Below are 17,808 nucleotides of genomic sequence, written 5' to 3' on the forward strand. Positions count from 1 at the left end.
ACTCCAAGTCTTAAAATTTAACTTAATTCATGAAACCTTTGGACAAACCTGGTGGTATATAATTTACACCTAGGATTGTGAAAATTCAACAGGGCATGGAAAGGTTTTGGCAACATTTTTCCATAAGGCACTAGATGAAGATTTTATAATATGACACAAAAGCAAACTTTTGGTAAGCACCGGCTGTGTGTAGAATACCATCCCTAGTGTGGACAGATTCCACATGCAATCAAAGGTTAGATCAGATACAGTCCCTGTCCTTGAGGAACAGCTTCAGTCAGTCTAGTAGAGGTATGAAACAAACACAAAGAGCTGGTTCAAGTGTAGCAAATGTGAAAATAGAAAGAAAGGGATGAGTTTGAGAGATTTCGTGGAGATTGAATCAACAGGACATCATAATGTGTTTAAAACAAGAGGAGAGGGAGCAAAAGAAGTCAAAGATTCATTTTGACATTTCAGTATCCAACATTCCATTTCTGAACTTTGGCCATTTTCACTAGTTGTCCCCCATGCCTAGAATGGTCTCCCTCCTCATCTCCTGGCTTCTTTGGCTTCCTTCAAGTCTCAGCTAAAGTCCAACCTTCTGCAAGAAACATTTACTGGTCCTCCCTAATCCTAGTGTTTTCCCTCTGTTGATTATCCATTGATTTATACTGTATAAATCGTTGTGGTACATGTTTTTTTTTTGTTTTCTCCCCCATTAGACAGTGAACTCCTTGAGACCTAGGACTGTTTTCCCCCACTTTGTTTGTATCTCCAGAGCTTAGCACAGTGTCTAACTGGTATGTAATGGTTGCTTTATAAATGCTTGTAGACTTGACTTGAATTTACTAAGTACTTAGTATGTACAAGGCATCATGCTATAATCTCAAAAGTACGAAAATGAAAGGTAACAACATGAACAAAAATAGTGAACTCAGAAGGTGGAAAAGGTTTACAGAGAAAGGTAATGAGCAATGACATAAAATTTGGACCTGTTGAGTTTGATATTTAGATCCTATAGGCAATTGGTCAACCCAGAAGACATATATTTGGGAGTCATCTGCACAGAGATGATAATTGATGTCCTTGGATTGAATAAAATTGCCCAGAGAGAATATATATAGAGAAAAGAAGGACAAAGACAAATACAAAATGAGATAAAGAACATATTTTTATGGGGATAGCATAGTGGAAAATATGATGGTCTTGGAGTCAAGAAACCTATGTTCATATCCTGGCTCTAATACTTATTAGTTGTGTGACTCTGAGGTCTCACAATTTAGCCTCCCTGAGACTCACTTTCCTCCTCCATTCAATGGACATACTTGTATTTCCTGCGACACACATAGGAAAGGGTTTTGTAAACTTTTAAAAAAAACTATATGAATGTTAATCATCTCATAATTTGATATATTTTTATAAATCAAAATGGTACTCAATCATATATTTGAGAGTTGGAAAGGACCTCAGCCTCTGTCTGGTTCAATCCACATCAACATATATTACAAGTGGTAATATAGCTTCTGCTTGAAGACCTCTCTATATGAGAAGCCCACTACCTTTTGAGACAACCCATTCCACTTTGGGGCAGTGATAATTGTTGGGAAGTCTTTTCTGACATGGGTGGCACAGTGAATAGAGTGTTAGGCCTGGAATTAGGAAGACCCAAATTCAAATCCAGCCTCAGATACTTACTGGGGCCATACAGAACAAGTTGAATCTCTCCTCAACATGGAATTCTTTAAAATACTCAAACACAGCTGTCATGTTACCTGGGTCTCTTCTTCTCCAGGTTAAACATTCCCAGTTCTTTCAAGTCACTCTATAAGGCATGGACTCAAGAATATTGACATCTTGGTTGCACTTTTCTGGACGTTCTCCATATAATCAATGTCCTTCTTAAACTATGATGCTCCAAAATGAAAATAATACTCCACTTAGGCCTAAGGAAGGCAGAGTATATTGGAACTATCATTTCTGTATTCCTAGAAAGTATATCTCTTTTAGTGCAGCTCAAAATCGTATTTGTTTTTTGGCCACCACATCACACTGCTGACTAAGAGTAAGCTTGCATTCCACTAAAACCTCCAGATCTTTTTCAGAACAACCATTGTCTAACCATGCGTCCCCTATTTTATCTTGTGCAGTTGATTTTTTTAATACTCAAGTATAAGACTCTTCGTTTATCTCTGACAAATACCATATTAATAGATTTATTCAATGGCTGTAGCCTTTGAATATCTTTTTGGAGCCTGGTTCTATTATTGTTCAGTGTTTTAGCTGACCCTCCCAAGCTAACCTTTTCTCTCCTCTTCCTCTCAATATAACTTAAAAAAAACCTTTTTATTGTCTTTAGTTTCACTTGCCAACCTCAGCTCATTCTGAGCTTTGGCACTCCTGATATTATTTTATTTTATTTCGTTTCATTTCATTTTTACTTTTATTAATTTATTTTGATTTATCGACAATCACTTCCATAAGCTTTTGAGTTTTAAATTTTTCTCCACCTTCCCAACATGGCCCGCAATCTGATGTAGGCTCTACATATACATTCCTATTAAACATATTTTCACATTAGTCATGTTGTAAGGAAGAATTAGAACCAATATAAGGAACCACAAGAAAGAGGAAATAAAACAAAACAGAAGAAAAAAAAGAGCAAATAGTATGCTTTGATCTGTATTTAAATTCCACTATGGACGTGGATAGCATTTTCCATCATGAGGCTTTTGGAGATGTCTTAGATCTTTGCGTTGCTGAAAAGGCCTAAGTATATCAAAGTTAGTCATCACATAACATGACTGTTACTGTGTACAACATTCTCCTGGTTCTGCTCACTTCACTCAGCATCAGTCCGTACAAGTATTTCCAGGTTTTTCTGAAGTCTACCTTATTTCTTATAGCACAACAGTATTCCCTTACATTCATATACCATAACTTGTTCATCATTCCCCAATTGATGGACATCCCTTCAATTTCTAATTCTTTGCCACCACAGAAAGAGCTGGTATAAATATTTTTGTACATGTGAGTCCTTTTCCCATTTTTATGATCTCTTTGGGATATAGCCCTAAAAGTGCTATTGTTGGGTCAAAGGGTATGCACATTTTTATAGCCCTTTGGGCATAGTTCCAAATTGCTTTCCAAAATGTTTGGATCATTTCACAACTCCACCAACAATGCATTAGTGTTCCAGTTTTCCCACATCTTCTCCAACATTTGTCATTTTCTTTTTTTGTCATGTTGGCCAACCTGATAGGTGTGATGTGGTACCTCAGAGTAGTTTTGATTTGCATTTCTCTGATCAATAGTGATTTAGAGCATTTTTTCATATGACTATAGATGGCTTTAATTTCTTCATCTGAGAACTGCCTATTCATATCCTTTGACCATTTATCAATTGGGGAATGACTTGTATTCTTATAAATTGGACTTAGTTCTCTATATATTTTAGAAATGAGGCCCTTATCAGAGACACTGTTTGTAAAAATTCTTTCCCAGTTTTCTGCTTCTCTCCTAATCTTGGTTACATTGGCTTTGTTTGTGCAAAAACTTTTTAATTTCATCAAAATTATCCATTTTGAATTTCATAATGTTCTCTATCTCCTGTTTGGTCATGAATTCTTCTGTTCTCCATAAATCTGATAGGTAAACTATTCTTTAGGTAAACTATTCTTTGCTCTCCCAGTTTGCTTACAGTATCAGCCTTTACATCTAAATCATGAACGCATTTTGACTTTATTTTGGTATATGGTGTGAGATTTTGATCAATGCCTAGTTTCTGCCATACTCTTTTCCAGTTTTCCCAGCAGTTTTTGTCAAAGAGTGAGTTCTTATGCCAGAAGCTGGGGTCTTTGGGCTTATCAAATAATAGATTACTATAGTTATTGACTACTGTTTCTTGCATACTTAACTTATTCCACTGATCCAGCACTCTATTTCTTAGCCAGTACCAAGCAGTTTTGATGATTGCTATTTTATAATACAATTTAAGATCTGAAATGGCTAGGCCACCTTCCCCTGCATTTCTTTTCATTAGTTCCCTTGATATTCTGGACCTTTTGTTCTTCCAAATGAATCTTATTATTTTTTCTAACTCTATAAAATAATTTTTTGTAGTTTGACTGGTGTGGCACTGAATAAGTAAATTAGCTTAGGTAGAATTGTCATTTTTATTATAGTAGCTCGGCCTATCCATGAGCAACTGATGTTTTTCCAATTATTTAGATCTGACTTTATTTGAGTGAAAAATGATTTGTTGTTTGACCCAATCATTTTTTAGGATTAGATTATTTAGTTTCCAATTATTTTTTAGTCTATCTTTCCATGGCCCTTTATTACACATAATTTTTATTATATCGTGATCTGAAAAGGATACAGTTAATGTTTCTGCCTTTCTGCATTGGATTGTGAGTTTTTTATGCCCTACTACATGGTCAATTTTTATGTATGTGCCATGTACTGCTGAGAAAAAAGTATATTCCTTTCTATCCCCATTCAATTTTCTCCAGAGGTCTATCATACCTAACTTTTCTAATGTTCTATTCACCTCCTTAACTCATTTCTTGTTTATTTTGTGGTTAGATTTATCTGGTTCAGAGAAGCGGAGGTTGAGGTCCCCCACTAGTATAGTTTTGCTGTCTATTTCTTCCTATAACTCCCTGAAATTCTCCTCTAAGAATTTGGATGCTATACCACTTGCTGCATATATGTTTAGTAATGATATTACTTCATTGTCTATGGTGCCTTTTAGCAGTATGTAGTTTCCTTCCTTATCTCTTTTGATAAAATCTATTTTTGCTTTTGCTTTGTCTGAGATCAGGATTGCTACCCCTGCTTTTGTTACTTCAGCTGAAGCATAATATATTCTACTCGAGTCTTTTACCTTTGTCCTGTGTGTGTCACTCTGTTTCAAATGTGTTTCCTGTAAACAACATATTGTAGGATTATATTTTTTAATTCATTCTGCTATCCGCTTCTGTTTTATGGGAGAGTTTATCCCATTCCCATTCACAGTTATGATTACTATCTTTATCTTTCTCTCTATCCTTTTCTCCCCCTGTTTGTGCTTTTCTTTCTCCTTTCTCCCTTTCCCTCCTCACTAGTGTTTTGCTTTTGACCACTACCTCCCCTAGTCCCACCTCCCTTCTATTAAGCCCCTCCCATTTCTTCCCCTTTACCCTTACTACTTCTTCCCTATCTTCTACCCCCCCCTTTTTCTTTCCCCTTTTCTCTCCTATTGCCTATAGGACAAGTTAGATTTCTATACCTAGCTGATTAAGTTATTCCCTCCTTGAGCTAAATCTGATGTGAGTAAAGTTCAAACAATGCTCATCTCCCTCCCTTCTTTCCCTCTACTGTAATAGGTTTTTGTGCCTTTTCCTGTAATGTAATTTACCCTTGTCTGCCTCCTCCTTTCCTTTTCTCCCACTACAATCCCTTAGTTAGATCAGATTAATCCACTTACCTAGATCCATTTAATCTACCTAATTAGATTTTTTTTATCCTTACATCAAAGTCAACTTTATACCCACCCCCTCTATGCATAACCCTTTAAAATGGTGTAATAACAATACTGTTCTCAAGAGTTACAAGTGTCTTGTAGGGATTTAAACAGTTTGACCTTATTAATAACATGTTGTTGTTTTTTTCTGTCCTGTTTACCTTTTTATGTCTCTCTTGAGTCTTATATTTGAAGATCAAATTTTCTGTTGAGCTCTGGTCTTTTTATCAGGATGGCTTGGAAGTCCCCTATTTCATTGAATGTCCATGTCCTCTCCTGAAAGATTATACTCATTTTTGCTGGGTAGCTGATCCTTGGTTGTAATCCAAGCTCCTTTGCCTTGCAGAATATCATATCCCATGCCCTATTATCTTTTAATGTAGAAGCTGCAAGGCCTGCATAATCCTGAATGTGGTTCCATGATATTTAAATTGTTTCTTTTTGGCTGCTTACAGTATTTTCTCTTTGATCTGGTAATTTTGGATTTGACTACTATATTCCTTGATGTTTTCAATGTAGAATCTCTTTCAGAAGGTGACTGGTAGATTCTTTCTATGGCTATTTTACCCTCTGGTTCTAGGACCTCAGAGCAGTTTTCCTTGATTTCCCAAGAGATGCTATCCAGGCTCTTTTTTTTCATTGTGGTTTTCAGGTAGACCAATAATTTTTAAATTGTCTTTCCTGGATCTATTCTCCAGCTCAGTTGTTTTATCAATGAGGTATTTTATATTTTCATCTTTTTTTTATTCTTTTGTTTCTGTTTGACTGATTCTCACTCTCATAGAGTCATTAGCTTCCACTTGCCCAATTCTAATTTTTAACAAATTGTTTTCTTCTATTAGGTTTTGTACCTCCTTTTATTTTTTAACGAGTTCTTCTCCTCAGTGAGTTTTTGTGTCTCCTTTTCCAGTTGGCCAATTGTATTTTTTATGGACTTGTTTTCTTCAGTGTCCTTTTTTTTTTTCCATTTGGCCAATTGTATTTTTTAAGGGCTTGTTTTCTACAGTTAATTTTTCTCCTTCCTTTTCCAAGCTATTGACTCTCTCTTGCATACCTCTCATTTCTTTTCCCAATTTTTCTTCTACCTCTCTTATTTGACTTTTAAACTCCTTCTTGAGTTCTTCCAAGAAGGCTTTTTGGGCTTCAGACCAGTTCATATTCCCTTTTGAGGTTTCAGATGTGGATTTGTTGACTGTATTGTCCTCTTCAGCACTTCTGCCTTGATCTTCATTGTCCCCATAATAAGAATCTATGGTATGTTTCTTTTTGCTCATGGTGTTTGCTTACTTCCTAGCCTTTGAAAGAATTGAGCTCTCCTGCTGGGGAATAGGAGGCATTGACCCAAGCTTCTTGTGCTGGGAGCCCTGGGCCTGGTCACTGGCTTTGTGTGCTGGGGCCTCAAATGCTGGCAGTTGGAGGCTGTAGGGTTCTGTCAGCTTACCTGGTATTGGGCTGGAATAGGCAACACTGGAGCTCTAGGGGCAGGGGTGGGTAGTCTGGCCCCTGGAGGTTGCCTGCTCACCCAGGCCTTTCATTTTCTTGGGTTCCTTGCAGATGGAAGTTTCACTGGTGCAGGATGTTTCTCTGCATGGGGCTTTCCCTCTTGGAGTTGTGCTTCCCAGAGTTTTGCTGAGGCACAGCGAGACTTGGCTGCCAGAGAACCCGTGGCACGAAGTGGTTTTCTGAGCCAGTTTCCCCTGCTTCTCTGCCTGTACTAAGGCACTTGGGGGTCCTGGTGTTGGTGCTTGCATGCTCCACCACCTGGGGTTCAGGATCTTGCCCTGGTATGCTGAGGTGGGGCTTGTCGCTGTCTTGCTGGGACATCTCCCGTTCTATACTGCTCCCCCTCCCCCAGAGTGAGAGGGGCCTTTCCCGTTATTCCCTCAAGCTTCCTGGGCTACAGGACTGCTGCACCCCATCTTTCTGCTGGTTCAGCTATTCCAGGGTTTTTCCTGGGACAATATTTTCTGGGCTTTCAGAGGTTAATAAGCGACTTACTTCTTACTCTGCCATCTTGGCTCCTGGAAGTGGAACTGGCTCCTGGAAGTGGAACTCCTAATGCTATTTTACATGACCGTGTTATGCTCTTATATTCATCCTCTTCTATGTTCTATTTTCTTTTCAAAAATCTAAGTTGATTGATAAGTATCCACATATATATTCAGTGAAAAAAAATCCCATTTTTCCTTTTTTTGGAATTATATATCTTTAGAATTTATCTTTAAAATTAGAATTTAGAATTAATTTAGAATCTTTAGAACTTAATTCTTGAGCATTTCTTATCCCACCTGATTGATTCTCTTTTATAGAATTATTGTTCATGGGTACCTGCCTGTTCTTCCTTCAAAGCCTTTGAAATGTGCTTTCCAAAAATCTAAGTGCCATATCAGGCTATGCCTAGATTTCCTGTCCTCAGTCCAAAAGTCTAAGAGGAAATAGTTACTGCCCTCCAGGGTTCCATTATTTCCATACTAGAACCCAGTTTTTCCTTGTTAGTGAACATCAGATCCAGAATAGTTTTCCCTTATTGGTTCCTGTACCATTTAGAGGATGAAATTATCATGAAGACAAGTCAGTCAGCCAGTAAATATTATTTAAGTGCCTACTGTATACCAGGTACTGCGCTAAGCCCTGAGATATAAAGAAATGTAAAATATACTTCTATATGAGCTCACAATCTAATTTTGAGATTAGATGGAAGGTGTGATATGATCAGATCCTTGCTTTAGGAAGATCACTTTGACAACTGAATGGAGAATGCATTGGAGTAGGGAAAGACTTGTGGCAAGCAGACCAACCAGTAGGCTATTGGGCCTGTACAAGGGGGGCGGAAGTGTCAGAGGAGAAAAGGGGTGCTGTGAAGATAAAATTGGCAGACCTTGGCAGCAGATTTGATACAGGGGTTGAGAGAATGTGAGGAGTCAATGATAATACCTAAGTTGTGAGCCTGGGAGAGTTGGAGGATGATGGTGACCTTGACAGTAAGTAGTAGGGAAGTTAAGAAGATGGAAGGGCTTGGGGCTCTGTTTCAAATGTGTTGGGTTTAAGATATCTATATGACATCCAGTTCAAGATGTCTAATAGAAAGTTGGAGATGTGAAATTAGATGTCAGCAGAGAAGTTAAAAATGGGTAGATAAACTTGAGAATCATCAGTATAGAGATAGTAGTTGAATCCATTGCAACTGATGCGCACTAAGTAAAATGGTATATACAGAGAAAAGGCCCTGGACAGAAACATGTGGACACTTATGGTTAGCAGGCATGATCTGGATGAAGACCCAGCAAATGAAACTGAAAAGGAACAGTCAGGTAGGAAAAGAACCAGGGAAGAATACTGTTATGAAAATCTAGAGAGAAGAGAGTGTGAAGGAGAAGAAGGTGATCAACCATGTCAAAGCCTGCAGAGAGGTCAAGAAGAATGAAGATTGAGAAAAGGCTGTTAGATTTGGAAATTAGATTATTAGTAACTTTGGAAAGGTTAGTTTCAGTTGGATGATAAGGTTTGAAGCCAGACTCAGAAAAAAAAATGGGAGGTCAGACAAAGACAAATAAAATTCACTTACCCAATGGAGCTCCAGACAAGAGACTTAGAAGCCCTGATAAAGTTATTTTAAATATGTTGGCACTCCCTGATTTCCCCAGGGTAGCATCAGCAGACTACTGGTGGGTCACCAATTAGCTGCATATTGTGAATGATTAATGCATTGGGCAGATCTAGTTCTTATGCTATAAGCCAAATGTCATACTATTTTAACCAAAGCACTTAGGTTAAAAGGATATATGTTTTTTCAGCTTCTAAAACTGGGCGATGCCTTAAGGTCTTAATATACCTAGGTCAAAATCTTTGTGGATTAGTTCAAAGAACACAGTATATCCAGAAGCAATATTAGCCTAAACATAAAGCAGCAATTTTACTAACACCTGGGGGTTATTACATCTATAATGACACCCAAAAACTATTGGAAATGGATATATCCAATAAAACCGTGAATAAGTAAACGTCTTAGAACTACCTACCTGCATGTAATTAGGTTTGAGATCTATGTTGTCTGATTAGAGAGACAAGGGGAAGCATATTAAGAGTACCTTTAGTATCAAGTCAAGTTTAAAAATATGAGAATAGAATATTAAATGTTACATTCCATTTCATATTATTGCAAGGAATCATTAAATATCAATTCTACCTCTCCTTCATATGTATCTCACTGTACATTACTTAATAAATAGCCCAGCCATAGGAGAAGCAACACAACAGGAATATTTTGAAGCTGCAACATGGAGAAATATGGGACGTGCAATCAAGAAATACATTTCAGCATTCATCAGAACTAAGGAGAATGCCTGTGGAGCTTGCTGAGATTATGAGAACAATTCATTCAAGATCCAGTGCCTGGGCGTTGGTTAATACCACCTGAATGCAGGACTTGGTATTTTGAAGCAGGGAAATGAATTCCTTTTTAGACATCTGCCAGCAGGGATTCCACTACTCTAGTATATCCACAGCAAGTCCCAGCTACCAAGAAACAAGCTAACCCCTGGACCATCACCAACCTTAATGGCCATGGCCTTAGCTGCAAGAGAGGAAAAGAAAGATTTCATGGCTGTCTCAGGCAGCCTTAATTTATAAACACTTTATTCATCCACAGGGAGGAACATTCAGGAAAAATGATGTTGATGACATCAGCAAAACAAAGCTAGATGAGAATGAAGGGATGATAAGAATGATGATATTTAATATTGGTGTGTAAAATTGCCCTCTTCTAGGGTGGCAAAAGTCTTATGCCAGATTCTGCACCTGGGGTGTGTGAACCTATTTTAAAAAAAATTGTGATAACTATATTTTAGAATGATTGGTTTCATTTTTAATCCTATGTATCTTATTTTATGCATTTAACAACATAATTCTGAAGAGGGGTCCATAGGATTCTGTAGACTGCCAGAGGGGTCAATTGCACAAAAATGGTTAAGAACCCCTTTTCAGGTGCTTCATTATGACATGGTGGTGAGGACATTTCACAAATTGAGTTAGACTTTAGGTATCTTATTGAAATAACTAGATTATTTTCATACTTTAAATTTGGAGAATATTTCTGAATATAGCTTTTTTTTTTGGGGGGGGGTTAGGCAAGGTGGGGTTAAGTGACTTGCCCAGTGTCACATAGGTAGTAAGTGTCAAGTGTCTGAGGCCGGATTTGAACTCAGGTCCTCCAGACTCCAAGGCCAGAGCTCTGTCCACTATCTATATCACCTAGCTACCCCTACGGTTCTTTTCTTCTAGAACTTAATTATACCCTCATCCCCACCCTCTGTGGATCATTTGTTTCTAGAACAAGGCTAGTAAAACAACAGTATGGATATTGCCACCTATACCTAGGCAGAAAGTTTATGTCTGTTTTAAGTCCAGATAGAGAGCAAGATTAAAAAAAGAAAAAAGAAACATTATTAAAATATCAACTACATCCATCTTCAACCCTAATACCCTAATGTATATGTGTGTGTGTGTATGTATTTGTATGCATATGTTTGTAAATACTTTGGTCCACAATTGTAATTTAATCTGTGTTGGTGCTCCTAGTATGGAAATTCCTTCCACTAATACAGATCAGCTATTTATCTTTAACTTGAAAGCTTAGAAAATTGTTGGGACACTGAGAGGTCAAGTGACTTGCCCCATGGTTACACAGTTAGTACTGTCAGAGGCTAGACTTGATGAAATCAACTCAGAAGATCATACCTCTTCCGTATCTCCTGCCCCTAGAGCCCTTCCCTCCCTCTGGTTGTAAAAGGAAGTCAGGTGAAACAAGACTCAAAAAACAGGTTGGAGACAGCCTGTTACAGGCCTTGAATGCCAGGCTGAGGAGTTTCTATCTCGTTCTAGAAATAATAGGAAGCCACTGAAGATTTTTGATTAAGGAACTGGGATATTCATAGGATCATAGACAAAGCTGGAAGGGATTTTTAACCCCATCAAGTCCAGCTTCTTCATTTTACACATGAAGAACATGAATCACCAAGAGTTTAAGTTATTTTCCCATGATGATGCAGCTAAAAAGTGTCCAAAGGAATCACTGGAACCCAGATCTTCCAAACTTCTGAGATCAGACCTGTACTTGAGTGGGATGATTTTAGCCTCTATGTGGAGAATAGATTTGAGAGGGGAGAAACTGGTGGTAGGGACACCAATCATATTATTACAAGAGTTCAGATGAGAAGTAATGAAGTCCTGAATGAGGGTAGCAGCCACGTTAGTAGGGATGAAGGGACTGATGAAAAGATGATGTGTAAGAAGACTCCCTGAGGCATGAATCTCAGAGTTAGAATGGATTAGAGAGGCCATCTGGTTCGATCCCTTCTATAACATACCTGACAAACAGTCATCAAACTTTTTCTTGAAGACGTCCAGTACAATGTATTTTCCAAGGGAGCCCATTCTACTTTTTAATAACTAATTATGAAAACTTATTTTTTCTAGTATCAAACTAACATTTGCTTCATCAATTTCAACCCATTACTTTTATTTCTACCCAGTGGGGTCAAACAACAACAACAAAAACAAACCTGTGGAGTCAAACAAAAAGTCTATCCCTTCTCCCATACGACAGTCATTCAAATATTTGAAAATAGCTGTCATGGCCCTCCTAAGCCTTCTTACACCAATTCCTTCCATTGATCTTCATAATTCATGATCTTGAGTTCCTCTTTCAGTATTCTCATTGCCCTCTTTTGAATATTCTACAGCTGAATAATTCCCAGTGCTAAATGTAACACTCCAGATATGGTCTGACCAGGACAAAGCAGAGCAGACCATCACCACCCGAATTTTGAATACTAAGCTTCTCTCAATGTCGTCCAGGATAGCATTAGCTTTGGAAAGCTAGGATATCACATTTTTTAATCACCTGGTGGTGAAGTCCATTCAAACCCCCTCATCCTTTTCGTACAAGCTGCTTTCTAGCAAACCTATCAAAGCTATTTTGCACTTTGAAATTAATAGTTGAGTACAACTACGCTTTACATTTATCTCTATTAAATTTTATCGTATTAGATACATCCCAATGTTCTAGCCTGTCAAAATAATTTTGGATTCTGACTATCATTTAGTTGGTTGGCTATCCTTCCCAGCTTTGTGCCATCTGCAAATTTGATAAATATGCCATCTATGACTTTATCTCAGTCATTGATTAAAAAAAATAGCACCTTATCAAGCATCCATAGCAAGTGGCTAGATATGGTAGAATGAGGAGTGAAGAGTCAAGGATGTTACAGACTTTGGTTACTTGGCGCACGGCATTAATCTCAGTTGAAATGGGAAAGTTGATGAGAGAGGAAGATTGAAGGGGAAAGATGATTAATTCAATTTGAGACATGTTAAATTTAAAATGCTGATGGGAAAAGTAGAATCTAAATGGAAGTGTCTGGAAGGAAAAGTAGATAGTTCAAACAAGTTCAGGAAATAAAGCTGAATACATAGATTTAGGGATCATTGGCATAGAAGTAATAATTTAACCTATGGGAACAGATGAAACCACTAATAAAGAGTGTAGACAAAGAAGAGGACCCCAAAAAGACCAATATTACCATGCTTAGCAAGTGAGAGATAAATGATTGATAAACATGATAACTTTGCCTTTATTTATACCACTGGCATGCCTATCTCCATCTTTGTGGTTGGATAAGGTGCAGTCAGATAGAATGTAAAGGAAACAGGAGAGAATATGGTCTTAGGAGATAATTAGGGAAAGAATATATTCAGGATGAGAGGTGGTCAATGATCAAAAACTATAGAAAAAATTAGCACTTACCACAGTACCAGGAACATAGTAAGCACTTAATAATTTTTTTGATTTTTTGCCTTCAAAAAGACATACAAGATGAGTACTAAGAAAATAATGTTTAGAAGTTGAGATCAATTATTTGTGTGAATGATTAAAAATTCTGGTAAATTAATGTAAAAGAATAGAATAATGCAATTAAAATTGACAAATGTAAAAATGTAAAGAAATGTGAAAAGTTCCTTTTGGAATAATGCAAAGGGTGAAAATGCAAAAAAAAAAAGAAAGAATGCAATATATACTATTTATTGCCATATAAAAAGAAAATTAAATGGAAATGAATGAACACACAAAGAAACTTGATGGAGACTTGGATGAAATAACTGAGAAGCTGTTATGATGTTAATGTGTTAAAATCTATTTGTTTAAATTTAAATAATTACAACCCAAGATTATTTTAATTAAATTTTATTCATGCCTTTTATTATTTAAACTATAGTACTTTTCTGATATTCTGCATTCCATACCTTCCTCCATTGAACTTTCTTTTACGATAAAAGGAAACAGTTAAGCAAAACTGGTAGAAAATATGACACTATTGAATAGCTTATGCAACATTACATCTTCATGCCCTCTCTGCCCCCTTTCATACGCATTTCTTTTTCTTTTAATTTATTTTTGCATGCATTTATAGTCTGTCCTTTCCACTACCCCGTTCAAACAACAACAACAATTTTGAAAAAAGAATCACTTTATCATAAACACACATAGTTGAACAAAACAAAATTTGCACATTGGTCACACCAGAAAATGTATGTATCTCTCTCCATTTTATGTTTGTCTCATCTCTGGCAGTAGGTAAGTAGTGTGTTTCATCTTCAGTATTCTGGACTCATTTATTATTTCAGTTATAAGTCTTTCAAAGTTATTTTTCTTGACAATGTTGTTTTCATTGTATAACTTGTTATCCTTGTTTTATGCAGTTCAGTCTGCATCAGTTCATAAGGGCCTTTCCAGTTCTATCTGGAATTATCTATTTCATCATTTCTTAGGAGACAGTAATATTCTATTACACTGATATACCACAATTTGTTTAGCCATTCTCCAATAGGAGGATACCCTCTTAGTTTCCAAATTTTCGCTACTAAAAAGAGCTGCTATACATATTTTTGTACATATAGGTTCTTTTCTTCTTTCTTTTATCTCTTTGGAAAATGAGCCTACTAGTGGTATAGTGGGATCAACTCGTACACAGTTTAGTAACTTTGGGAGCATAGTTCCAAATTATGATATTTCTAGAACAGCTGGAGTCCTAAAGGTGGAGAACCTGCGGCCTCGAGGCCTCATGTGGCTCTCTAGGTCCTCAAATGCAGCCCTTTGACTGAATCCAAACTGTACAGAACAAATCACAACTACCAACGGTGCATTACTGTGTTTGTTTTTCCAAAGCCCCTCCAATGTGTCATTTTCCTCTTTTGTCATCTATGACAGTCCAATGAGTATGACATAAATTTTCAAAATTACTTTAATTTTCATTTCTCTAATTAATAGTGATATAGATCATTTTTTCAAATGGTTTTTGAGGACTTGGATTTCTTCCTTTGAAAACTGCTTGTTCATATCCTTTGGCCATTTATCTATTGGGAAATGGCTCTTGGTCTTATAAATTTGAATTGGTTTCATATGTATGTATGTATGTATGTATGTATATAAACATATATATATATATAAGACCTTCATCATAGAAACTTGCCATTTTTTCCCTCATTTACCAGATTCACTTCTAATTTTAACTACATTAGATATTCACCCATACATGGGCTCCCTGTATATCCTCAGTTTTTTGCTGCCATAAAAAAAAAGTGTTACTTACAAGATCATCTTATCTTTCTTTGACTTTCTTGGGATATAAGCTTAGTGGTTACTGAATGAAAGGACTCAAATAGTTTAATGACTTTTCTTACAGAATTACAGATTGTTTTCTGGAATAGTTGGGCCAATTCACAGCTTCAGCTACATTATATTAGTGTACTCATCTTCCCATAGCCTTTCCAACACTAACAAAGAAAGTACTAGTTGAACAAAGTACTATATTAATTAAAACAGAAAAGGGTCAGCAGGCAGTGATGGCCCAGAAGGTTAAGTGGTGAGGGAGCCTGCTGGCAAAGGAAGTCATGACTAATATACATGGAAGGTTGTTTTGTTTTGTTTTTTAATTGTCACAGGTACCCTGTGGTATTAGAGTAGAGGCAATTTTTTTATCCTCTGCAAGTGTAAACCTTGTCATACTGTTTGTGGTTTTTTCCTTCCTTACCTCTTAATTTCACTTTCTAATTTTCTGAGTTTAGTCTTGCAAACTCCTTACTTCATTTGCCCCTTGAACAATAGTCCTACTAAGTGAGGGAGAAGAGTATATATCTTAAACCCCTGAGGAAGGCACTGTTTTAGTGGGAACACAGAAGAGAGAGCATGTAGGACCAGGTTAAAATTAGGAAATAGGGGAGGCCTGCTTCTGACTATTGGTGACTATAAGCATGTCACAAAATCTCTGAGCTTCACTTTAATCATCAACAAATTTGGGATCGTAAGGATTGCCCTGCTTAACTTACAGTATGTGAATATAGAGATACCAGTCAGGTTTGTCTGTGACTATTAATATAGCACAAAACTCAGATGTTTTGTTGCTTTCAAATATTATACTTAATATGGGAAAGAGTCTGAGCCAGTTTCTTAGATTGGGCTTTTGTTCTTGACCTAACTTCATATTCCCACTAACTAAACATAATTTGGGGAAATAGATACAACATGTTGTATAGTTTATTCACTCAATATGCATTTATTAAGTACCTACATATGTACTAGTAATTGTGCTATGCCAGGGATACAAAGAAAGAGGAGTCAGTCTTTACTAGTCACTCATCCTCAATAGATAAGAGAAAGAAGCATCCTCACTAAGCTTATGATGAAGTGGAAAGCAGAAAGCTTATTCCAAAGATGGAATGGCCACTTTTCTCCCAAGTTCCTGTTATTTCTTCTTTAGTGATCAGTTCCTCCTACTCTGTCATAATCAGATTTAAAGGAGAAGTTCAGTCTGTTAGTTCCTCTACCTTTTGAAAAATGCATTTACCATTAAGTCAACTCAAGAACTTATTATAAGCTTTTTTTTTTTTTTTTGCTTTTGGAGAGAGCTCCACTGGTTATCTAGATATTTTAATTTCTCCATTACTACTAACTCATTTATAATCTCTTTCAGAGTCATCATTCCTTTGCTCCTTCTTGCTAGAATGTCCATAGTAGACTCATGCTGCAATATAGCTTCTGTTTCTCTCTCCATTTGTTTTTACCCAAATACTCTCTACTATAATTTCCCAGTGCAGTGCATGTGTTTCTTGTGCATGTGTGTTCTTGCTGTACAATGTTACTCTGCTACTTCTTTAATCTATTTGTTCCTTTTAAATAAGGTATGTCCTTCCATAGATATTATATTTGTTATAAATCACATCCTTCCAATTATTTTCTCCATTAAGATATTTATTATCTAGAATTTTACATTTTACATGGTATCTGAGGCCATTATTTTTATTTTTGCCCCTCATTTTGAAGAGAGAATAATAATAAAGATGATTTTTTTAAATCAATGACCTAGATGAAGACATAGATATCATCCTTATCAAATCTGTAGATGATTTAAATCTCAGAGGGATAGTTATCATAGATAACAGTCAGCATCCAAAAACATTTTAACAGGGGCAGCTAGGTGGCGCAGTGGACAGAGCACAGGCCCCAGAGTCAGTAGCACCTGAGTTCAAATCTGATCTCAGACACATAATACTTCCTAGTTGTGTGATTCTGGGCAAGTCACTTAACCCCAATTGCCTCACAAAATAAATGAATAAATAAATAAAAACAAAAACATTTTAACAAGCTAGAACCATAGGCAGAATTAGAAAAGATTAAATTTAATAGAGGTAAGTACAAAATCCTACAATTTTTTTAAAATCAGCTTCACAAATACATGTTGTAATGGGCAACTTCTACAAAATATCTTAACCTCAAGTACTGAGGTGATATAAAAGACTTAACCCAAATAAAAAAAATTTGCTGAGCTTATAATGCTAGAATTGTCATATACAAGGACCAAATACAGGCTGGAAGTTCTGTTTCTGTTCCTGGTTCTAGTTCAGTTGAGCTGAGTGCCAAGATCTTCCCTTGTGCCTCTTTTCTAAATCAAAAGAGAAAGTCTGAGAAGGTGAAAAACTTCCTCAAAGGATATTTTTAACAAGGTCAGAGAGATGCCAGAGACCACTCACTAGTATGAAAACTTCCATTATGCATGAGACAAAGAAATCTTTCTGTGGTATCTGCCTCTGTGGCAGAAACCATAGGTCAGAAGCATCCCCTAAATTCCAAATCACTTGTAACCTCCACTCTACAGCCTAAGGCCTTCCCTCTTGAATTTCTATGTCACAAGTCCTGTTCAAACCCAGGAAATTTATACAGGCTTAGCTGTGACCTACCACAACTTAGTAGTCCCAATAAGACATGGTTA

At 36.7% G+C, this 17,808-nt stretch overlaps 1 protein-coding gene across 2 annotated transcripts in view; it reads left to right on the forward strand.

The window, feature by feature from the left end:
* STARD13 (StAR related lipid transfer domain containing 13) overlaps nucleotides 1–17,808 on the forward strand; it is a 716,694-nt gene that overhangs the window by 210,287 nt on the left and 488,599 nt on the right. The window lies entirely within an intron of this gene.

Source organism: Phascolarctos cinereus, unplaced genomic scaffold (genome assembly GCF_003287225.1).
Source record: "Phascolarctos cinereus isolate Bilbo 61053 unplaced genomic scaffold, phaCin_HiC Scaffold_726;HRSCAF=1367, whole genome shotgun sequence".
Classification (NCBI taxonomy): domain Eukaryota; kingdom Metazoa; phylum Chordata; class Mammalia; order Diprotodontia; family Phascolarctidae; genus Phascolarctos; species Phascolarctos cinereus.